Genomic DNA, 24,277 nt, shown 5'->3' on the forward strand with positions numbered 1-24,277 from the left:
AAATGCTGGCCAACTTCGACCACGAGTGTGGAAAGGTTGGATTGCAGCTGAATCTTAACAAAACGATGTTCATGAAAAACAAACTGGCCCCTGATGCTCCATTTGCTCTCAATGGAACGAACATCTCCGAATGCAGCAGCTATGTGTACCTGGGTTGAGAACTCAACATGAGGAACGACTTGGCGCCAGAACTGCGCAGGAGGAAGAGAGCAGCGTGGAACGCCTTCAAGAGCATTGAAGAGATGGTTAAGAGGATAAAGAACCTCTGGCTCCGGGCACATCTTTTCGACTCCATCGTTCTTCCTGCACTAACATACGCCTCAGAGACCTGGGTCCTACAAAAACAGGATGAGAACGCTATTAGGGTATCCCAAAGAGGAACCGAAAGAGCTATGCTTGGAATATCACGTTTCACTCAAGTGAGAGAAGGAATCCGGAGTTCCGACCTCCGTTGACTATCAAGGATCAGGTGATAGGACAGCAGTTACGGCGTTTGCCTTGCAATGCGGCTGATCCGGGTTCGGTCTCTGGCACCCCATATGGCCCCAGAGCCCAGGCGGGAGTGATGTCTGATACTGGTGTGATGAGGTTGAGATTTGAGGTCGGGTAAACCATACACATGGAATTTGATATTGGCTGATTGTAAAGTTGGGAGCTGTGAATAACTTTGTAAATTACAGTAACTCAATAAAAAATAATAATAAAAAAAGAATCAGGGACACTGTCTAGTTTGCCAAGGCATCCAAAATCAGATGGGCCGGACACGTAATGCAATTCAGAGACGACCGACGGCTGGACTAGAGCTGTTACCGACTGGATTCCATGGGATGTCAAAAGACTGCGTGGCCGCCCACCTACAAGATGGTCAGACTTCTTTGTCAAAACCCTGAACGAGGGGCTGGAGTGATAGCACAGCGGGTAGGGCGCTTGCCTTGCATGCAGCCGACCCGGGTTCGATTCCCAGCATCCCATATGGTCCCCTGAGCACGGCCAGGGGTAATTCCTGAGTGCAGAGCTAGGAGTGACCCCTGTGCATTGCCGGGTGTGACCCAAAAAGAAAAAAAAAACCCAAACCCTGAACGAACGGTTTGAGGCTCTTTGTGTTCCTGGAACAAGCAGATACCACTGGGCTACACTAGCAAGCAACAGGGACGAATGGAGACATTCCTGGCACCCGCTCGAGCAAATCGAAGATCAATGGGATAACAAGTGATACAAGTGACAAGTGAATGTATTACATACAATCACTCAGTAATGTGCTTCTTATATGTGGGTGATTAGCAGTATCCAGTGAAGATATTCTTCTTATCTCTAAGAAAGATTATGCCATAGACCATTATTATTCTCTTTGCTATTAGAAATAGAGACATCAGGGGCTGGAGCGATAGCACAGTGGGTAGGGCGTTTGCCTTGCACGCGGCCGACCCGGGTTCAATTCCCAGCATCCCATATGGTCCCCTGAGCACCGCCAGGGGTAATTCCTGAGTGAAGAGCCAGGAGTAACCCCTGTGCATTGCCGGGTGTGACCCAAAAAGAAAAAAAAAAAAAAAGAAAGAAATAGAGACATCAGTCTCTTGAAAACCAGAAAGTGCACTTCAGAAGTCCAAGTTTGAGAAGTCATTATTAAAATTGTATTTCTCCAGACATCTTTTTGTATTAGTGAGCATTATCAAGAGAAAGAGAATCAATCTTTCTTCCTCTCATTGTATTGTGTGTTTACATTACACACTAATTTATAATATATATTAGAAATGAATTACTGCGACTATTGGCAAAGAGAAGTTCATATAAAGAAAATCTAATGGTATAGTTCTCATTTGAATCTGAAGGCCTAAAATCAGGGGAGCTGATGGCCTGAATTTTTGTGCAAGTGTGAGGTCTAGGACAGTGAATGGTATAAGATTTATTTCAAATATGAAGATGTGGCCGACCTGGGTTCCATTCCTGTGTCCCTCTCGGAGAGCCCGGCAAGCTACCGAGAGTATCTCACCTACACGGCAGAGCCTGGCAAGCTACCCATGGCATATTTGATGTGTCAAAAACAGTCACAACAAGTCTCACTTGGAGACGTTACTGGTGCCCGCTCGAGCAAATTGATGAGCAATGGGATGATAGTGATACAGTGATACAGGGCCAGGAGTAACCCCTGAGCACTGCTGAGGTGGCCCCCCAACTAACAAAAAATATGTTTCTGATTTTGGCTTTTGGGCCACACCTGACAGAGTTTACTCCTGGATCTGTATCCAGGGGCCCTCCTGGGGGTGCTGGGACAGAACGGGGCTGGCCTCGTACAAGGCAACTGCCTTAATCCCTGTACTATTTTCCTGGCTCCAGTTTTGATTTAACTTAGTTTAGGTTTTGGGGCCACACCAGCAATGCTCAGGGGTTACTCCTGGCTCTGCCCACAGGAATAACTCCTGGTGGTGCTCGGGAGACCATATGGGATGCTGGTGATCGAACCCAAGTCTGCCACGTGCAAGGCAAGTGCCCTCCTTGCTGTACTATCACTCTGGGCCTGGCCCCAGTTTTAAATTGCATTTTTTGCTTATTAAATCAATATATGTGTGTGTGCAATATAGTCATACTTAAGCTATTCCACAGAGAGGCATAGATTGAAGTGAAAGAAATCTCTCTGTACATCTGGTAATCACTAAATCACAGCATTTTTTTTTTAAGTTTCACCCACACCGGGCGTGGCCTCTCCTCAAAACTAAACTAAAATAAAATATTTTTCCAAGAAGAATAATGTGCCTATGGAAAAGCAGCACGTATAGTAGGCTTGAGGTCCTTCCACAAAGCTCATTGGCTCGTATCCGGAGTGCCAGCTCACACACAGGAGGCTCAGTCCCCCCAGCCCAGCCGGGGGCCTCCCGCCTGCGCCCCCTCTCCTGGCCCCTGCATCCGTCCGCCTGACGTCAGAGGAGCCCCAGCGCATGCGCGGCCGGAGCCTGGCCGCTCCCTGGAGAGGCCCATTCGTCACGTGTGTGCAGCGCGCTGGCTCATCCTCAAGGCTGAATGGGCCCCTTTGTCCAAACCCACCTCCTCTCCCCTTCCCTTCTGCCACTGGACAGTTGGTCAGTGTTTGGTTAGGGGCTGCGGCCACTCCTGGGGCGCCACTGAGGAACCTGGACGGATTCCATTGTGTGTACATCTAGGAGAAAGTATGAACTTCCCATGAAAAACAAATTATTTTTGAGCCACATCTGGAGGTGATCATGGCTTACTGCTGGTCCTGGGATAAGGGGGCCCTTGGGGTGCCAGGGACTGAACCCCAAGCTTGGCTGTGTGCGAGGTAATCCCCCTAACCCCCCTAAGTCTCCCTGCCCTCCTCCTTTCTCCCTCCCCCACCTCTTCAGTTTTTGGGCCACACCCAGCAGGACTCAGAACTCGTGGCACTGCACTCAGAAGTCCCTCCCGGCAGCGTTCAGGGGACCATGTGCGGTGCTGGGGGTATGCAGAGCAACCACCCGAACCCCTGCGCTGCGTCTCCAGCAAGAGGCAAGAGCCTCTCTCCGTGCTCCCCACTCACCTGGGTTTCTCCAGCCGGGTGACCATTTATGAACCGCAGCAGGGGCTGGAGCGATAGCACAGCAGGTGGGGCGTTTGCCTTGCACGTGGCCGACCCGGGTTCCACTCCAAGCATCCCATAATGTCCCCTGAGCACCACCAGAGGTGATTCCTGAGTGCAGAGGCAGGAGTAACCCCTGTGCATCGCTGGGTGTAACCCCAAAAAAGCAAAAAAAAAAAAAGAAGAAGAAGAAGAAGAAGAACCAGAGGGAGGGAGACATGGATGGAGAGAAGCCGGCCAGGGCTGCAAGGTTTCCCGGCCGCTCTCAGCCTCTTCCCTTCATCCTGCGCTTCTCTCCTTAGAGCTCAGGGCGCTGTCACTGCCTGGCGCTGGTGTGTTGCTCCTCCCTGTGTTAGGATTTTGTCACGGGACTTTGGAGTCGGCCTCATGAGTGTTGGAGCATGGGAGACAACTGGGAACATTCGGTTCCTTGGGATCCTAGAGAGGGCTCGATAGTAGAGCACGGGGAGCTCTTTCCTTGTAGGCAGCAGACCCAAGTTCGATCCCTGGCACCCATGTGCTTTCCCGAACCCACCAAGAGCGATTCCTGAGTGCAGAGCCAGGAGTAAATCCTGAGCACTGTTGGATGTGGCCCAAAATCCAAAACAGAAAAAGAGAGAAGTACAGAGACCCACGAACTCTGCCACCAGATGCGGCCCCTGAGTACAGAGTCTTGGGTGGCCCCTTAGCATCTTGGGATGTTCTGGATTTATTGGTTGCCCTCCCAATTTACTGGCTATCCAGCCTCTAACGTACGGCCAAGATCTTCAACTTCAAATGGGTGGAAAGAAAATGGAGGAAAAAAGCTGCAGGAGAAAAGCTGCCCTTTTTCCCGGAAACACCAGAGGGCACATGTTCTACCTTCCTGCAGGGCATGAATCATTCCCTATGACTCACCTTTTTGATTTAAAAGAAATCTTTGGCTGGACTCATTTCAGTGGAATGGCTATTAAAGAACCAATATAAAGGCACCTTTCATTATCATCTCGAAAATGATGATGGATGTTTGTAAAAATAACCTCAGTTGCTACAGAAGGTACTGGGCAAATCTCAGATACCGGATTATTTGACTATCAACAAAACATACATCGTCTGGCTTCTAAGCGGCTTTTATTTTATGGTTTTAAAGATTTCAGAAATATGCTCAATATCACTATAGAAATGCAAATTTAGACCACAGCGAGCTAGGTGTCATGCATAGGTTAGTGCACTACTGTCTTTCATTTGTCTCTTTTTTCTTTTGGGGGGGGGGCATACTCAGCAGTCCTTGGGGGTTTCTGCTGGCTCAGGGGTCAGGAGTTGTTCCTGGCAGTGCTCAGGAAACTGTGGCAGTGCCCAGGATCGAACGAGGGCTCTTGCATGCAAAGCATGTGCTCCAGTCCGGGGACCTTCCTCTCCAACTAGAGCACACCACCGCCCGGCAAAGGCAGGTAACAAGATGGTTAGTTTCATTAAAAGGGTTAAATACGGGGGGCCAGAGAGGTAGTACAGTGGTTAGGGCCTTTGCCTTGCATTCAACTGACCCAGGTTCAATTTCTGGCACCCCATGTGGCTCCCTCAGCGCTGCCAGGAGTGACCCCTGAGCACAGAGACAGAAGTCAGCTCTGAGTACAGCTGGTGTGGCCCCCAAAAACAAATAAAATAACAACACAAAGGTTAAACATAAGGCCAGGAAGACGTTTCAAAGGGAGCACCATGCTAGGAGTACCCAAGAGCACTGCTGAATGTGGCGCAAGGGCCCCTGCCCCCTCCCCAAATAATGGGGTGTGTGTCTTGGGTCCCCAGCATTACAAATACAAACACCAACAAAGCAACCAAATCTGAAAATCAAACTCTTCTGCGTTTTTTTTTCTTTAGGTGCAGAGCCACTAAAGGAAGACGACAGTTTATTTTTATTCAAAAAAATTATTTCCATAAATTTGTTCACAATAATTGCTTGCATTCAATATTCCAACACCAACCCCACCACCATGACACCTTCCCACCACCATATTTTCTAATTTTCCCACCACCACTCAAGCCTGCCCCACAGGCAGGTGCTAAATCATGTATTCTGTATTGCTTGTTATGAATATTATGGGATATCGTGCAGCACTTTTGTAGCCAAGCACTCCTGGAATTCTAAAATTTTAAATAATATTTAATACTGGGTATTAAATATCACCCAATATTTAATTGGGTTCGCCTTGCACGTGGCCAACCCAAGTTCGATTCCTCCACCCTATTGGAGAGCACAGCCTGCTACCGAGAGTATCCCACCTGTACAGCAGAGCCTGGCAAGCTACCCATGGCATATTCAATATGCCAAAAACAGTAACAAGTCTCACATTGAAATGTTACTGGTGCCCTTTCAAGCAAATTGGTGAGCAATGGGACGACAGTGACAGTGACAATATCTAATATAAATTATATTTAGTATTTAATATAAATATTTTAAAAATATTTGGGGTCCAGAGTCTTCTCTGTGGCATGCTGCTCTCTTCTGAGATTCATTCGTGAGTCTCTGGATCATGGCTGTTAATGTGCTTAAATGGTGCCCTAGGCAGTTCTTGGGGGTGACTGACAGGGAACAGAAGGGCGGGGTGATGGGGGGAGGTCGCCCATCTCTGACTCCGTGAAGCCTGGAGGTTTCAGTCACAAGTCCTGCACACCTGGGTTTTTCAGCAGATTCATTCTGGGCTTGGGGGCCTTGGGCTGAGCCTGTGAAGTGGCCTTGAGTGTGGCAGTGATTGGGTTCTGTAGGTTTGCAGCTGCTGGGGTCCATTTGGAACAGGTGGAGTGACACACCTGCTCCCCACTGAGGTGCCCCAGTGAAATCAACCTGGCAAGGAGTCGGGAAGACATCTCTGCGGCATGCTGCTCTCTCCCAAGATTTGTCTGTGAATCTGGAAAACAACATGGGGCATGACAACATTGAAACTTTCAAAAGTAGCTCAAAAGGGGCCGGAGCAATAGTACAGCAGGTAGACATTTGCCTTGCACGCAGCTGACTCGGGTTTGATCCTGGCATCCCATAAGGTCCCCTGAGCACTGCCAGGGGTCATTCCTGAGTGCAGAGCCAGGAGTAACCCCCGAGCATGAGCACTGCTGGGTGTGACCCAAAAAAGCCAAAAAAAAAAAAACCCACCAAAAATCAAAAGCCTCAAAGAAATAGTTCTAAAGAAATCCTTGGATTCTGGGGGCTGGAGTGATAGCACAGTGGGTAGGGCATTTGCCTTGCATGTGGCTAACCCGGATTCAAATCCCAGCATCCCATACGGTCCCCTGAGCACCGCCAGGAGTAATTCCTGAGTGCAGAGCCAGGAGTAACCCCTGTGCATCGCCGGGTGTGACCCAAAAAGAAAAAAAAAAAAGAAATCCTTGGATTCTTCCTGACTCTCCCCAGGGCTTGGCTGTCCTGGGTTCATCAGACCCTAACTTCTGGACACATGCAGTGACCTCTGAGCCACCCCTCACCTAAAGACAAAGATGTCCCCAGAGCAGGTGGGAGCAACGTTCCAAGGGCTGAAGCGTTTGCCTGGCATGCAGAGGCCCCGAGTTCAATTCCTGATTCTGCAGGGTAAGTAAATAAAATAACATGAAATTCAGAGGATGTGTTAAGCCGCATATACCAATACCCAGATGTGTTTGTGTAAGTGTTGGGGCTGCATTTATCACCGCCAGCAATGACAGTCCCACAAGTTTTCCTTAGTTTACTTCAATAATATTCGGGCTCAGAGCAATATTTACCGATCCCATAAACATTTCAAAATGAGGTTGGACATGGAGAGAATCATGCTAAATGAAATGAGTCAGAAAGAGAGGGACAGACATAGAACGACTGCACTCATTTGTGAAATATAAAAGAACATAGTATGAAACTAACACCCGAGGACAGTAGAGACAAGGGTCAGGAGGATTGCTCCACGGCTTGGCAGCCTGCCCCATGAGCTGGGGGAGAAGGCAGTTGGCGTAGGGAAGGGATTACTAAGTCAATGATGGTTGGAGCGATCGCTCGGGATGGGAGATGTGTGCTGAACGCAGACAAAGGACCAAACACGATGGCCTCTCAGTGTCTGTATTGCAAACCATAATGCCCAAACATAGAGAGAGAGTAAGAAGGAGACAAGGGGTGGGATGGGGTTGGGGTGGCGGGAGGGATACTGGGGACATTGGTGGTGGAAAATGCACACTGGTAGAGGGATGGGTGTTTGATCACCATATGACTGAAACTCAATCATGAAAGCTTTGTAACTGTATCTCACGGCGATTCAATAAAAAAAAAATAAAATAAAAAACCAAATGAGGTCAATGAGATGGTGCAGGAGGTAAGGCCCTTGCTTCTAGCCAGCCCTGGTTCCGGGCCCCAGAACCATATATGGTGTCCTGAGCGCAGACATAGGAATAGCCCCCTCAGCACCTCCAGGGGTGGTCCCTACCCTCCCCCCGACCCGAAGCCCCTTGTACCTCTCCCTGATTCTATTCTCACTTCTTTCTCCAGCCTCGTTTGGCCCAATTCTGCACTTTATCGAAACAGAATCATACTTTAGAACTTACTGGTGTCTACTTTTTTGTTTGTTCGGGGGCCATGCTGGCGGTGCCCAGGGTTTATTTCTGGCTCTGAGCTCAGGGATCACTCCTGGTGGTGCTCGGGGAACCATATGTGGTGCCGAGGCTTGAACTCAGGTCATCACGTGTAAGCCTGGTGTCCTCCGTGGCACTTTGTTCTGGCCCTGCTGTCCACTTTCTTTGCTGACTCCTGACTCTGAGCTCAGGGATCACCCCTGAGCAGGGGTTGGGAGACCTTTTGGGGTGCTGGGGAGCCAACCAGGTTGGCCATGAGCCAGGGAAGCACCCTACCCGCTGCGCTGTCTCTCCGGACTCTTGGCTTTGGTTCCAAAGAAAGCGAGAAGAACTAGACTCCCTCTGCACCCCTGTCCCAGACGCGGCTGAAAATCAACTCTGAGTGGATTGTTGGGTTCCCTTGTGGGCCCACGTTCAGCATTGCTTGGGGGTGGGTGCTCAGCTCCGTGCTCGGGAAGTGCCCGATGGTGTTTGGGGTAGCATGTGGGGTAGCATAGGACGACCTCTATGGCCTGCTTTTAGTGTTTCTGGGGGAGGGAAATTATTTTAGGGAGTAATATCTTAGGGAAAATATTACAGGGGGAGTAAGGCTTTTGCCTCGCGTGTGGCCACCTTCAGTTTGGTCCCTAGTGCTGTGTATGGTCGCCAAAGCACTGCCAGGAGTGGCCCCTGGGTACTGAACCAGGAGTAAGCCCTGAGCATCACTGGCTGTGGTCCAAACACTGGGGGAGAGGGGGAGTCAAGGGAGGAAGGCAGGGGGTAGCTCAGAGGCAGGGAATGTGTCTAACAGGCATAAGGCAGCAAGTTTGGTCCCCAGCACCCCAACACCACCCTACATGCCTCCCCCACACCCCGCAGTGCCACCACAGAGTGTGTGTGTGTGTGTGTGTGTGTGTGTGTGTGCATAAGCTGTCACAAAAATGTGTGGCCCCTAGTCTGTGGGACAATCACTACACAAAAGGGAAGAAGAGAAATAAAACTGTAAAAATAGGGCCTGGGGCTGGAGCAATAGCACAGCGGGTAGGGCGCTTGCCTTGCACGCGGCCAACCCAGGCTGACCCAGGTTCGAATCCCAGCATCCCATATGGTCCCCTGAGCACCGCCAGGGGTAATTCCTGAGTGTAGAACCAGGAGTAACCCCTGTGCATTGCTGGGTGTGACCCAAAAAGCAAAAAAAAAAAAAATAGGGCCTGGGCAAAAGGCACGTGAAGATATGCTCTACATCCCTAATCATCAGAGTTATGCAAATCAAAGCAAAAATGAGATATCATCTCACACCACAAAGACTGGCACACATCAACCCCCCCCCCACACACACATACAAAACCAACCGGTCTGGCATGGACTCGGGGACAAAGGGATTCTCATTCACTGCTGGTGGGAATGTCGATCGGTCCAGCCTTTTTGGAAAGCAGCATGGACATTCCTCAAAAAACTAGAACTTGTGGGGCTGGAGTGATAGCACAGCGGGTAGGGCGTTTTGCCTTGCATGCGGCTGACCCGGGTTCGATTCCCAGCATCCCATATGGTCCCCTGAGCACCGCCAGGAGTAATTCCTGAGTGCAGAGCCCTGTGCATTGCCGGGTGTGACCCAAAAAGCAAAAAAAAAACAAAAACAAAAAAAACCTAGAACTTGTGCTTCCATATGACCCGGCAATACCGCTCCTGGGAATATACTCTGGGGGTCCAAAAGCACAATGCAAAAAGCACTTATGTTCAATGCAGCACTGTTCACAGTGTCCGGGATCTGGAAACAACCCGAGTGCCCGAGAACAGACGACGGATAAAGAAACCATGGCTTATCTACACAGTGGAATACTATGCAGCTGCCAGGGAAAAACGAAGCCATGAAGTTTGCTTATGCATGAGCGGACGTGGAAAGTATCGTGCTGGATGAAATGAGTCGGAGGGAGAGGGACAGACATAGAATAACTGCACTCATCTGTAGCATTTATAATTTATAGCATACGTGTGTGTGTGTGTGTGTGTGTGTGAGAGAGAGAGAGAGAGAGAGAGAGAGAGAGAGAGTAATACACAAAGACAGTAGAAACAAGGGCGTGGAGGACTGATCCGTAGAGGAAGCTGGCCACAAAGGGAGAGGAGGACGGCAATGACAGATGATGACAGAGGGAAATGATCACTCTGGACAAGAACTGAGTGCGGAAAGGAAGCAAAGGCATATGCAGATACCATTTCAGTGACTGTATTGAGGGAGAGAGGAGAGAGAGAGGAGAGGGAAGAGAGAGGAGAGAAAGGGTAGAGAAAGGAGAGGGGAGAGAGAGAGGATAGAGGGGAGAGAGAAGAGAGAGGAGTGAGAGAAAGGAGAGAGAGAGGAGAGAGAATAGAGAGGAGAGAGAGGAGAGGGGAGAGAGAGGAGAGAAGAGAGAGGGGGAGAGAGGAGTGAGAGAAAGGAGAGAGGAGAGAGAGAATAGAGAGGAGAGGGGAGGAGAGGGGAGAGAGAGAGGAGAGAGGGGGGAGAGAGAGAAGAGAGAGGAGTGAGAAAGGAGAGAGGAGAGAGAATATAGAGGAGGGAGAGGAGAGGGGAGAGAGAGGAGAGAGGAGAGAGGGGGGAGAGAGAGAAGAGAGAGGAGTGAGAGAAAGGAGAGAGGAGAGAGAATAGAGAGGAGAGTGAGGAGAGGGGAGAGAGAGGAGAGAAGAGAGAGGGGGAGAGAGGAGTGAGAGAAAGGAGAGAGAGGAGAGAGAGAATAGAGAGGAGAGGGGAGGAGAGGGGAGAGAGGAGAGAGGAGAGGGGGGAGAGAGAGAAGAGAGAGGAGAGAAAGGAGAGAGAGAGGAGAGAGAAGGGAAGAGAGAGGAGAGAGAAGGGGAGAGAGGAGAGAGAGGAGAGAAAGAGAGGGGAGAGAGGAGGGGGGAGAGAGGGGAGAGAGAGAGGAGAGGGGGGAGAGAGGAGACAGAGAGAGGAGAGAGAGGAGGGGGAGAGAGGAGACAGAGAGAGGAGCGAGAGAGGAGAGGGGGGAGAGAGGGGAGAGAGAGAGAGAGAGAAGCACCTTTCGCCATAGTCCATGGAGGCTGTGGGGGGCGTGAGGGCAACCGGGGACCCTGGAGGAGGGGAATGTGCGCTGATGAAGGGTTGGGTGTTGGACCATTGCTTGACTGAAGCCCAACCGAACAGCTCTGCAACAGTGTATCTCAGTGGATCAATGAGAAGGGGGCGCTGAGGGTCTGACTCCTGGGGGCGCTGGAGCAGGCTCCCCCATACTGGCACGTGGCAGCTTCTCCGCCCCCCCCAGCCCCCTCTCCAGCCCTGCTTTGTTTTTCTTTTTTTAGCTTTGGGGCCACCCCGTGTAGTGCTCAGAGGTTACTCCTGGCTCTGCATTCAGGGGTCCCCCTTGGCGGGCTTGTGGGGCCATATGGGACGCTGGGGATCAAGCCCTGACCAGCCCCAAGTGAGGCAAACGCCTGCCGTACTATCACTCCAGGCCCCCTCTGTTTTATCTTCTGGACAACTCCCTCTATTTCAAGTTTGAGTGAAGTAACTTTGCTCCTTCCGTCTGTAACATTTTATCCCTCTCAGGGCTACATCTGAACCTACTGGACCAATGACTTGCAATGGAATCGACCGCCCCCTTGTCTAATTGCCATAAGCTCCCATGCGGGAGGGGGGGTCCCCGTCTCACTCGCCCCAGCGCTGTGCAGCCTGAGCCACTCCTAGTCTTGGGGCACGGGGCTGCCCTTGGTGTCCAGGGGGCCTCTGGCTGGGAGATAAGTGATGACGCATCTATCCCTAAGGAGGAGGACAGTGGAGAGGAAACTGCCCCGACTCTGCTCTTGTCCAGCGGGGCGGGCACTTGCCCTGCTGTCCCCAACCCGGGTGATTCAATCTCCGAAACATGGTACACGGATCCCGAGCCCCGCCAGAAAAGGTCCCTGACACCATTGGGTGTGACCCCCGAAACAAAACAAATTAGAAAACGAAAATAATTTTTCGTATAGACCAAGATTTACCGACTCGTAATTAAATCTTGGAAGAGATCCACCAACGGCGAACATTCACGGTCATCCCGGTGTGCCAGCTGCAAACGCTATGGCTCCTTTGGGAGGGGGTGGCCGGGTCCCAACACCCCACAGCTGCCGCCGCGCCCTTGGCCCAGCTCCACCGCCTCACGCCTGAGCTCTGCGGAGAGCCAGATGCTGAAAATCTCAGGTACGCCAGTGTTCGGGCTGAGAACTCTGGGGGCTTCTCCGAGTGGGGGTGGGCAGCCTCCCCCCAACTCCCGTACATCCAGAAGCCCGGTAGCCACCCCATCCCCCACAATTCTGCCATGTGAGCTCAGCGCCCCATGAAATATTCTGGGGTTTCCGGGTTACCGCTCTGACACCCCCAAAATCTACACTTCTGGCAGCCCAGTGGGAGACACTAAGTTAGACGGGAAAATAACACAGAAGCCACTGAGGCACAGCAAACAGAAACACGAACTCAGAAGGATCGGCTGGCAGCATAGCTTAGTAGAACCCTCGGAGAAGGATCAATGACCCCATGAGGAGAAATAATCATTTTCATAAATTTTCTTTTACGGAAGTTTTTTGTTTTTTTTGTTTTTTATTTTTTGTTTTTTTGCTTTTTGGGTCACACCCAGCGGTGCTCAGGGGTTACTCCTGGCTCTGCCATCAGAAATTACTCCTGGCGGTGCTTGGGGGACCATATGGGATGCTGAGTATTGAACCCGGATCGGCCGCATGCAAGGCAAACACCTCCCTGCTGTGCTATTGCTCCAGCCCCCGAAGTATTTTTTGATAATTGCATTATCCGTTTAGTTGTAACAAGCACTATATATATTTTTAAAAAACACATTATTTTGTGCCTGCTAAGGGGGCAGGCTTGACGGGCACTTGGAAAACATGGGGACAACAGTGGAGAGAAGTGACAGTGGTGGTGGGATTGGTTTGGAATACGGAATGCCTGTCACAAATGCACGAGGAACAACTTTGTAAACCACGGTGTTAAAAAAGAAGGGAGAAAATGAAAATAAATAAAAATGGTTAGAAGCCAGAGAGACAGTATAGCAGGTAGGGCACTTGCCTTGCTCTTGGCTGACCCGGGGAACCCTACAGGGAGTGATTCCTGAGCACAGAGCCAGGAGCAAGTTATAAGCACTGCTGAGTTTGGCCCCCTTAAAAAATAATAAATAAGGGGCTGGGGTGATAGCACAGCGGGTAGGGCGTTTGCCTTGCACGCAGCCGACCCGGGTTCGATTCCCAGCATCCCATATGGTCCCCTGAGCATGGCCAGGGGTAATTCCTAAGTGCACAGCCAGGAGTGACCCCTGAGCATCACCAGGTGTGACCCAAAAAGCAATAATAATAATAATAATAATAATAATAATAAATAAGTAAAAAACGGTCATGCTTTATAACAGCCTCCATTTTCTCAGCCTGGCCGCGGGCTCGGCCTTGGGCTCACGCTTCCTGTTTGAACAAACCACTGCAGGCTCTGAGACTCCAGGACACGTTTTCTGAAAAACTTGTTATTCTGTCAAAAGCCCGATGTTCCCAACAAAAGGATGCAAGGCAATTACCGCCCACTTGCTCAGGTTTATGAAATGGAAAGAAATCATTTTCCAGCACATTCGGGGGCCGGCTCTGGCAATAGCAGAGGCCAGTGTTCTCCAAGGAGACCTCTGCTTCCCGCGGCGGCCCTGGGCAATGGGGAGGACAGACCGGCAAATGGTTTCTTGAGATTGTTTTTCCTTCCCTCTCTCTGCCGCCCCCTCCTCTACCTTCTCCTTCTTCCACTCTCCCTCTCATCCCCTCCCCCTCCCCCCCCTCCTTCCGGCCTTCCCAGGGCTGCTTCTCTCCTCCCCCAGAACTGGCTGTAGGATGTCCATTTCCTGGACTCGGGGGAGTGACCCCTCCCGAAACAGCCAGATGGGGTCACATTGCCCCTCAGACCTGGAGGCCTTCTAACTGGAAATAGCCCCTGATCCCTGGTGGCTCCAGAGAGCCCCAAAAAGGTGCAAAAGAAGGATGGGAGAGCGGCTGAAGAAAGAGCGGGCGGGGGGAGAGGACAGACAGCGGGGAGGGCGCTGGCCTTGCAGGCGGCCACCCGGGTCTGATCCCCGACACCCTATCTGGTGCCCTGCTGGGAGTGAGCCCTGAGCTCTGAACACCACCAAGTGGGGCCCCCAAATCCAAACCCACAGCAACAGCGACAGGAGCCGGCCCCGGGGTCGCAGTGTCTGCCTGGCACGTGGCGGGGCCCTCGGTCCCCTTCCTGGCATTGCAGGCACAGGCCCAAGCAACGCCAGATGTGACCCCTGGGCACAGAGTCAGGGGCAAGTCCTGAGCACTGCTAGGTGATGCTCCTCCCCCCACAAAAAAAAAATATTTCTAAGAGAAAAGGCTGGGGTTGCAGCTTAGCCACAAACTCTGACCTTGCCCGTGTGCGGCCTTGGCCTTGAGCTCCATCCCTCGCTCTTTGGAAAATACAGACCAGAATAAGCACTCTCAGAGGGCCCAGAGGGAGAGCTCAGGGGCTTAGACCCTGGGGGCCGCAGCAGGGGCCCTAGGGCGGGGAGCAGCCTGGCAGGCTCCCTGGATTCCAGAGCCCGCCCCCACCCCCGCTCTCCCCCAAGGCCGCTGCCTCCGCTCACTTGGACGCTGGCCCAGACAGCGCCGCCCGGAGGGGAGCGGGCCAGGCCCTCCTCAGAGATCCCCCACCGGCCCCTCGCAGGGCCCCTCTCCTCCCTGCTGGACGCCCGGCGCAGCTGCTGTCCCTGCGGCCTCCTCCCCGCCCCCACCCCCCAGCTGCAGGAAGCTGGACTCTCCCTGCTCAGGTCTGACCTCAGCCTCACCCCCTCCTCCCTTCCCCAGGCTGCAGGGTGGGGGTCCCAGCCCCCAACCCCCGACCCCCCCCCCAAGCTGCCTGTCTCCTTCCTCTGCTTGTGTTTTGCCCACAACATTTCTCCGAAACCCGGGGCTTCCTTATCTGCACCCCGGCTCCATCTCCTCCCTTTGGTTAACTTTGGGGTCACACCTGCCTGGGGGGGTTATACCTGGAACACGCCCTCAGTGTTCAGGGGACCACGCGGGGCTACGGACCGAACCTGGGCCTCCTGCGCGGCCAAGCCTTGGAGATCCTCCCCAGGGCGGGAGGCTCTGGGGGTCTGCAGTGGGGCATGCACGTTGTCTCAAAGCTAGGGTCCCTGAGGGCCGGGCCAGTCTTAGCAGACTGACACCCTCCGCCCCGGCTCCCCGCTGACCCCGCTCCGGGAGGCCTGAGCCCCCCATGGCTCTCGGCGGGGTCTGGCTGTGCTTCATGCTTCACGTAGGCCCTGCCTGTTACCCTCAGCCCGGGACTGCAGCCCCCCACGGGTGCTCCTGGCCCCCACGGAGGCTTTCAAGTGCGGGTTCCACGCAGGGGGGCTTCACCAGAAGGCTCTGGAGCCTGCCGGCCTGCAGGGGTGGGGCAGAGGCTGAGGGGCCGTTCTGCCTGGGGCCGTCCCCCCCTCCCTGGGCCCGGCGAGGAGAGAGCCACCCCCCCCCCCAGTCCCTCTGTGGCTTCAGTGGGCACAGTCCGTGCTGGGCAGTGAGCCCGCAGTTCCTGCGCCCTCGACCCCCCTCCTTCCACACCCCTGCTCCGGGGCTCTGGGTGCTGGGAGGGGCAAGCCCTCACCACCTAGTGCAAATGTGCCAGTATGCCCAGCTCTGGGCAGACCAGGGCTGAGAGTTGGGGGTGGAGGGGAGCCTGGAGGGGGAGGCTGCGGCAGGCTGGGAGCGGTGGCAGAGGCTGGAGAAGAGTCTGGAAACTTCTCCAGCAAATGCACAAGAGTCATTTTGATTCTAGAAAGAAAAAACAAGCTTCTGTTTTTGCTTCTTTTTTTTTTTTTCTTTTCGGGTCACACCCGGTGATGCTCAGGGGCTACTCCTAGCTCTGCACTCATGAATCACTCCTGGAGGTGCTCAGGGGACCACATGGGATGTTGGGAATCGAACCCGGGTCAGCCGCATGCAAGGCAAATGCCCTACCCACTGTGCTATTGCTGCAGCCCTTGCTTCTTACTTCTTTCCCTGTTTTATTTTTTCCCTCTTGCTTTTTATGTTTGGCTTTTTGAGGAATCTTTGTTCTGTTTTGGGGCCACACCTAGTGGGGCTCAGAGCTTACTCCTGGCTTGTCGCTTAGGTATCACTCCTGATGGGTCTCGGGGGACCAGGTGGGGTGCTGGGTGTTGAAGATCAAATCCAAAATGGCCTCATGCCCTACCCACTGTACTATTGCTCTGGCCCCAAAGCTTAGAAATTTCATAGCACATAGCATATAGCCATAGCACAGCGGGGAGGGTATTTGCCTTGTATGCACCTGACCTGGGTTAGATCCCCAGCACCCCACCTGGTCCCCAGAGAACCTCCAGGAGTAATTCCTGAGTGCATGAGCCAGGAGTGACCCCTGTGCATCGCCGGGTGTGACCCCCCAAAAAAAACCCAAAAAAATATAAAAATAAAAATCAGTGGATCTTATTTCTGGAGCAATAGCCAGGCAAAGCCCTTGCCTTGTACACAGCCCACCTGGGTTCCATCCTTGGGCATCTCATGTGGTCCCTCAGCCCACCAGGAGAGCCAGGAGCAAGCCCTGAGCACTGCTGGGTGTAGTCTGCTCCCCTCTCTGCAAAAATAAGAATATGTGCTATATTAACACTTATAAAGATGAAGGCAAAGAAAGCAAATGAGAGCAGAAGGGCTGGAGAGAATGTACAGTGGGTAGGGCACTTGTCACGCATGTGGCCAACTTAGGTTCCATCCCTGGCACCCTAGCTAGTCCCCTAATTCCTGTCAGTGACCACTGAGCACAGAGCACACAGCGCTGTGTGTGGCCCCCCCAAAACAAAACAAAAATAGCCAAAAAATTGAAGGGGAAAAAGTAAAAGGAATAAGAACCTCCTAAAATTTCAGATGTCCTGACCCTGAGTCAGGCTGTCTTCACCAGGGCAACTCGGGAGAGGACAGGTTGAGTTTTCCTCCCCACCCCAGCAGAACCCCAGCAGCCCAAAATCTCCAGAACCCAACTGCACAGCTCTGCTCAAGGCCACTCTCCACAGGCTCAGACGAGCCTCATCTACGGGGAAACCTGCAGAAACCCCAGGTATGCGGGACCCGTGACTGAGATCTCCAAGCTCACTTGAAATGGGACTGGGATCCCTCCCCCCAGCTCCCCAGTTTTCCAGTAACTTGGCAGTCACACCCACAAACTGCCCCCAGCGCCATATAATCTCATCAATGGCCAAGATCCAGAGACAGATCCCGGAAGAGAGCAAGACACAGCATACCTCTTATACTCTAGCCCACTGATGTGCCCAAAGTAGCACACATTTGTTTGGGTTTAACATATATGTTTGTAATCTCTTATACAAGGGCTCAAATGGCTCCAGGATGAAATACAACAATTTTCACACACTTTTCTCTTATGGTGGTGGGAAGGCGCATGGTGGTGGGATTGGCGTTTGAGTACTATCTGTAATGAACTATTGTGGACAACTTTATAAAAATAAAATTTAAAAAAAAGTTCAGATAAGAGGGAACTTATAAACTAAATTTTGTTGCAAATACATAACACACTATTCTTCAATTGCTCACAATATGATGTTATTCTAAAAAAGGCACAAAATTACTGCATTTACATTGTGCACACACATATTCTAGGAAGGGTTAGTACAAGATTCCTAATATCGTATCTCTGGTGATTATGGGTTGTTTTCTATAGTTTTTATAATCTCTCCAATGCAGCCATTGTACTTTGAAAATAAAGGATACTTATTCAAAAGAAACCAGGAAAACATTTTAAATATGATCACTAGATACACATTCATGGACTTAAAATTCCCACAAGCATGGGATGACATTTGTCAAACTCTTGGCCTCTGTTTTCAGGTATTTCTGGTAGTGGTCCGGGACACCAGAGCCAACGAGCTGGTCCTTGGCTTCAGCCGTTCAGCTCTGGGCTAAATGATTAATCCATCAGGAGAAATCCCAGTCAGCCAGTGCTCCAAGCCCCACTAATCTCCCAGGTGACAAGAAGCTGCAGATAAGGACGGGGTGAAGAGGTGAACGGGAGGGCAAGTTTGGGGAATCTCACTTGCCGAAGCCATTTTCCTCGAGGGGTCGGATATCGAATCCGATCCGTTTCCTTCAGATCTTTGAAGAAACCCTTGGCCGGCTTGCTCAGCGGGGAAGGAGTTAAGTCTCGAAGCAGCCCTTGATTTAGGGTTTGTTTTGGAGTCACTTATCTACGGGGTTGCTGACAGCAATAAACATTTCCCAAATACCTCAAGGAAGGAAAGTAGATGGTCTCCCGGTGAGAATGGGGCAACGAACCCGGGCGATTCCTCTCTCTTCTTTCACATGAACGCTCCAGTGAAAACAAAAACAGAACCCAAACCTGGAGCTAAACAGATCAGAGTTACCTTTGAAAAAAAGCTCGCTTCCGCCCAGGGTGTGTGGCCTGCGGAGAGAGAGGTTTACTCTGTGAAGCAAGGTTCAAACAGGCAGCGTGAACGTGGGCTCACACAAAGCCCTGGGTAAGGGCGCAGTGATCGGCAACAGGCCTCTGACCCACATTCCTTGTGCTGGGCTGGCAGCGGGCCGGGTCTTCTCAAGGTTAAGTAAAGGTCATCTCAGCACGGACAGCTGATGGGAGAGCAAAGGTCGAAGTTGGGACCTGGGCATTTAACTGAGGAAACAAACGGCCCGACCGGCCAGTTCACTTAGATCCTTTCTGTGGGTTTTCCCAGAACCAGCCATCACTTGGAGCCTCTATCCTGTCTCTGTCCTGGGGGGAACCACGGGATCGTCGCCCTCGGGGGCCTCCTTCGCCAGGGGCTGCCCATCCCCTAGCCTCACCCCTGCACCAGCTGCCTGGCACATCCTTTGGGTTTGGTCTTTGCATGCATGGGATGATGGGGACTGGGTCTGCAGGAAGCAGGGGTGGGTCACGACCTGGGGGAGCAAGCTTCGTGCCCTCTGAAGGGGGCCGTGGGCGAGGCAGGATGGCTCTCCGGGAACCGGAGGCTGTTTCCAGATCTCCACGTTGATCATCTTGGGGCTGGAGCTACAGTACAGTGGGGAGGGCATTTGCCTTGCACATGGCCGACCCTGGTTTGATCCCTGGCATCCCAGAGGGTGCCCTGAGCACCGCCAGGAGTGATTCCTGAGTGCAGAGCCAGGAGTAACACCTGAGCATCACTGGGTGTGACCCAAAAAGCCAATAGAAAACCTCCACATCAATATAGAATAACAGAGTAGGAGAAATAAGTATGAGGAAGTTGACTCCATGGCTTGGAAGCTGGCCTCACATTCTGGGAAAAAGGCAGCTCCGATAGAGAAGGGAACACCAAGCAAAATGTGGTTGGAGGCCACGCGGGGGAAGGGTGATGCGTGCTGAATGTAGACTAGAGACTGAACACAATGGCCACTCAATACCTTTATTGCAAACCACAACACCTAATTAGAGAGAGAGAACAAAAGGGAATACCCTGCCACAGTGGCAGGGTGGGGTGGGGGGAGATGGGATTGGGTGGGTGGGAGGGATGCTGGGTTTATTTGTGGTGGAGAATGGGCACTGGTGAAGGGATGGGTTCCGGAACTTTGTATGAGGGAAACATGAGCACGAAAATGTATAAATCTGTAACTGTACCCTCACGGTGATTCACTAATAAATACATTTTAAAAACAAAAACAAAAACAAAAAAACCTCCACATCGATCAACCATCCATCAGGGGCGTCTAAATGAAACCACGGAGTCTGGCCCCAGGATGTGAGGAACAGACACTCCCACGGCCTTGGAGGGGGTTATAAGTAGTCACGCGTGGACCTTGGCAGTAAAGAAGTGCCCCACTTGTGACACAGAGGTCTTTGAATGCTTTTCCTGCTCCAAACAGGAAAGAGATGGCAGTGGAGACACTCCCTTGTACATGGTCGCCTCAGAGAGTCCGTGGAGCCCCGGGAGGGAGCCCTGAGCACAGAGCCAGGGGGCAGCCCTCTGCACTGCTGGCGGCGCCCCCAAAACCCAACCGAGAAAATGTTTACAGCTGTCTTTCTTGGAGGGTTGTGTGGGCTACATCCGGCAGTGCTCAGGGTTCCCTCCTGGCTCTGTGCTCAGGGATCTCTCTGAGCAGGGCTGGGACATACGCAGGGCCACGAGGAAACCCGGGCCAGCACGTTTAGGACTGACTTCCTTCCTTCCTTTTCTCCTTCCTTCCTTCCTCCCTCCCTCCCTCCCTCCCTCCCTCCCTCCCTCCCTCCCTCCCTCCCTCCCTCCCTCCTTCCTTCCTTCCTTCCTTCCTTCCTTCCTTCCTTCCTTCCTTCCTTCCTTCCTTCCTTCCTTCCTTCCTTCCTTCCTTCCTCCCTCTCTTCCTTTCCCTCCCTCCCTCTCCCTCCTTCCTTCCTTCCTCTCTTCCTTTCCCTCCCTCCCTCTCCCTCCCTCCTTCCTTCCTTCCTTCCTTCCTTCCTTCCTTCCTTCCTTCCTTCCTTCCTTCCTTCCTTCCTTCCTTCCTTCCTTTCCTTCCTTCTCTCCTTCCTTCCTTCCTTCCCCTCCCTCCCTCTCTCCATTCCTTCCTTCCTTTCTGTTTTTGTGATGCTGGGGACTGAGCTCAGGGCCTCACCCCCACCCCAAGCTACACTCCTGGTCCCAGGGCGCACCCCTGTCATTGTGGGGCTCATCCACGCTTCTGGGGGCGCTGCACTAGACTCGGGGCTCGCATACAGCTGTGTGTGTGGAGACAGCACCCTACTGCAGCACTGGGGGGGTTGGGGAGGGTCCCCGGGCCCTAGAGCTGCCTGGCCGGGGTGGGTGCCCACTGGCGCTGAGGTGAGAGGCCATGGAGCCTCTACCCCGAGCTCCCCCTGGGGCCGCAGAGCCAGCACAGCCTTGGGGAAGCCGGGTGGGGACCCAGCAGGGCCCAGGAAGACAACTCAGGGCCGCCTCCTCTCCCTCTCCCCCCTCTCTCCCTTTCCCTGCCCTCTTTCATCTGCCGGCCCCACCCGACCATGCTCAGGGGGTCCTCCTGGCTCTGCGCTGGGGAGTGACTCCTGTCGGTGCTGTGGTCACTGGTGTGTAAGGCAGCGCCCCACCTACCCGCTGTGCTGCGGCTACAGCCCCACTCAGGGGCTCTGCTACCCTCTTCCCTGCCCCCGTCCAAGCTGCTGCGTGGTGCTGGCTGGGGGCTCCGGGCTCGGGAGGGGGGTTGCTGAGGACACCCCATTCTGAACAGTGTCAAAAACAGTGCCCGGATCTGGGGTTCCAGGTCCTGCCGGAACTGTGTGTACCGCTGATACCTGGACCCTGGGCTGGCCAGCAGCTCCGCCCCTGTGCACTGACACGGGGCAGGCGTTGGGTCCTGGAAACTCAGAGCAGAGGCCGGGAGGGACCGAGAGCTCTGGAAGCCCCCCAACCCCACCCCCCAGGCCCTGCCCCTCCCTGGAGAAAGTGAGCCACAGCCACCAGGCTGCCTCCCTGCCACTGACTTTTCTTTTTCTTTTCTTTTTTTTTTTTGCATTTTGGGTCACACCCAGCGATGCTCAGGGGTTACTCCTGGCTTTGCACTCAGGAATTACTCCTGGCGGTGCTTGGAGGACCATATGGGATGCTGGGGATCGAACCTGGGTTGGCCGCGTGCAAGGCAAACGCCCTACCCGCTGTGCTATCGCTCCGGCCCCGCCACTGACTTTTCACTTAGATGATTTCATCTTTGGATCGTGCACTTAATGGTCGCTGTAACTCGGACCCTGGAAGGTGAGGGGTGCTGGGTGCTGGGTGCTGCCAAACAGAGACAACGAGGAGGCTGGCACAGGGTGCTGCCTTGCAGACGGGCGCCCTGGGTGCCACCCTCCCCACCCCCTATGGTCTCCCGAGCCCCCAGAAGTCACCCCTGCACACTGCCAGGGGTGCTGCCCCCCAAAAAATACCCTTAAGAACCTACAAAAAAAAACCCAAACAAAACCAACCCTCCAGACCGGGACCATGCGCATTTTACTGGCATTTTCCATCAGAGCCTTTTGTGCCATTTTCTGGACTTCCTGCGCAAGCTGCTCAGGGACGAGGCGCCACAGGAAATGCAGCAGACTAGCTGGGCCCCATCATCGAAGCTACTTTTTTTATTTTTTTTTGTACACAGCCCGAGCCCCTGACAAAGGCTCCTGTGTGGGCGGCTGGTTTAGAAAGGCCAGGAGCGAGCGGGAGGCCAGGGGCAAGTGGAGGAGGAGGAGGAGGAGGAGGAGGAGGAGGTGGAGGACGCTCTTTGCAGAGGGCCAGGCCTTGCGTCAGGCCCGCACCGTTGCTATGGCGACCACTGCTCCGTCTTGCTGGTCTCCCCCCCACTCCCCCTCTCAAGGAGCTCAGAATGCGCTCAGGGACATTGACGTGTGTGGGCGCCTGGGCGCCTGGGTGACTCACGATGGGGCCCACAGCCCCCCGCCTTCCAGGTACGCCTCAGCCTGTGCCAGCCCCACCTGGTCACGGTGACCTCGGGGGGGTGGAATAAGAACCGAGAGACTGGGGAGGTGGGCGATGCAAGCACCCGCACCAGTGTCCCCCCCCCATCAATACTGCAGGAGGCACATGTGCACACGCAGCACGCACACACATGCATGCACACACAGCATGCGCGCACACGCATGCAGAGGCTGGGGGAGGTGCACCCAGCCAGTGGTTTTCATGGCGTGGCCTGCAGACCCTGTTTCAAAGCAGCGGGGCTGTGAGGGCGACTCCATCTCCATGGTAACACCCAGAGGCGCCTGGTCTCTCTCGCTCTCCTTTTCTCTGGGCTGTGCGGTGGAATATTCCAGAGGCTGCGTCCGGTATGGGAGCAGACAGTGGCTGCCGAGCTGAGAAGCAGCTGTCTCCCATTAAGCCAGACATGAAAGAGATGGGCAGGAATGTGGAACAATTCCACTGGGCTCTCTGCACTGCGTCCGTTTGGGAAAAAAATCATACAGAGAACGAGTTTTTAAAAACTGTTAAATGTATTAGAATGTATTGGGTTCATTATTTACCAAAAAAAAAAAAAAGACGACTACATTTTTCTATCTTAATTTCTAAATAGAATCCACACAGACAAAAGCTCTTTGGGACTCCCACTGCACACGGGGAAGGGGTCCCGAGAGCTTTCCAGAAAGGGCGCGGGCCGTAGACACAGCACTGGAGTTAAGGCCTGCCCTTGCATGCAGACCACTTTGACTTGATCCCCGGCACCACAGAGGGTCCCCTGAGCCTTGCCCAGAGTGACCTCTGAGCACAGAGTCAGGAGTAGCCCCTGAATATTCCAGGTGCCCAACCACCAAAATGAATGATAATCAGGGCCAGAGATACGACCCCATGGCCTGGCTCCTACTGTGTGTGGGGGCTTTTATTCCCAGCACTCCATGGTCCCCCAGACCCTGCTGGGGGCGAAGACAGAGCACAGAGCCAAGAGCAGACCTTGAGCCCGGCAGGGGTGACCCTAACCTTCCCCCACTCTGCGTCACTGCACTGACGGGCTCAGATCCCCTGAAGCAGCTGCGACACGGAGGGAGAAGGGTGACGCGGGGGGAGGGGTAGAGAGAAGTCCCGGAGTTGAGGGGCCTGCTTTGCCTGTTGCCGGCCCAGGGCAGACCCCCGACAATGCCAAGAGTGAGCCCCTAAGCCCAGGGCCAGGAGTCAGCCCTGCTAAGTGAGCTCCCCTCACCCCACCCACCCTGCGAACAAGCCAGAACTGGGGTGTGCACCTCAGGGGATTAAGGCCCTGTTTGCCCCCATTTCAAAGTCTTCTCCTCAAGGGCACCCAGGGCTGCAGGCCCGTCCCAGGGGGGAGAGGGGGGATGGCTTGGGGACCGGAACCTTCCTCACCACCCCCCGGGGCTGCAGGGCTCAGTCAAGGGCCCCTGTGTAGGCAGCAGGAGGCCTTGAGCTGGATCCCCGGCTCGACCTCATGCACCTCCTCCCCCAGGCTGCCTCCCCCATGCCGATGGAAAGCCCGAATTCCCCCGCCTCTGTGAAGGGACTGGTTCGGGCTGGGGGGAGAGCCCGTGCTCCTTACTGTGAACGAGGCCCAGGCCCCACCACACAGCAATTTCTTTTTTAACTGATTGACACAGGGACTTGGTTCAGCTCCTTTATGAAGTAAAGACGTATCCCAAAGGGAGAGTCCCGTCACACGAGTCTG

The sequence above is a fragment of the Sorex araneus genome, chromosome 2 (genome assembly GCF_027595985.1).
Source record: "Sorex araneus isolate mSorAra2 chromosome 2, mSorAra2.pri, whole genome shotgun sequence".
Classification (NCBI taxonomy): domain Eukaryota; kingdom Metazoa; phylum Chordata; class Mammalia; order Eulipotyphla; family Soricidae; genus Sorex; species Sorex araneus.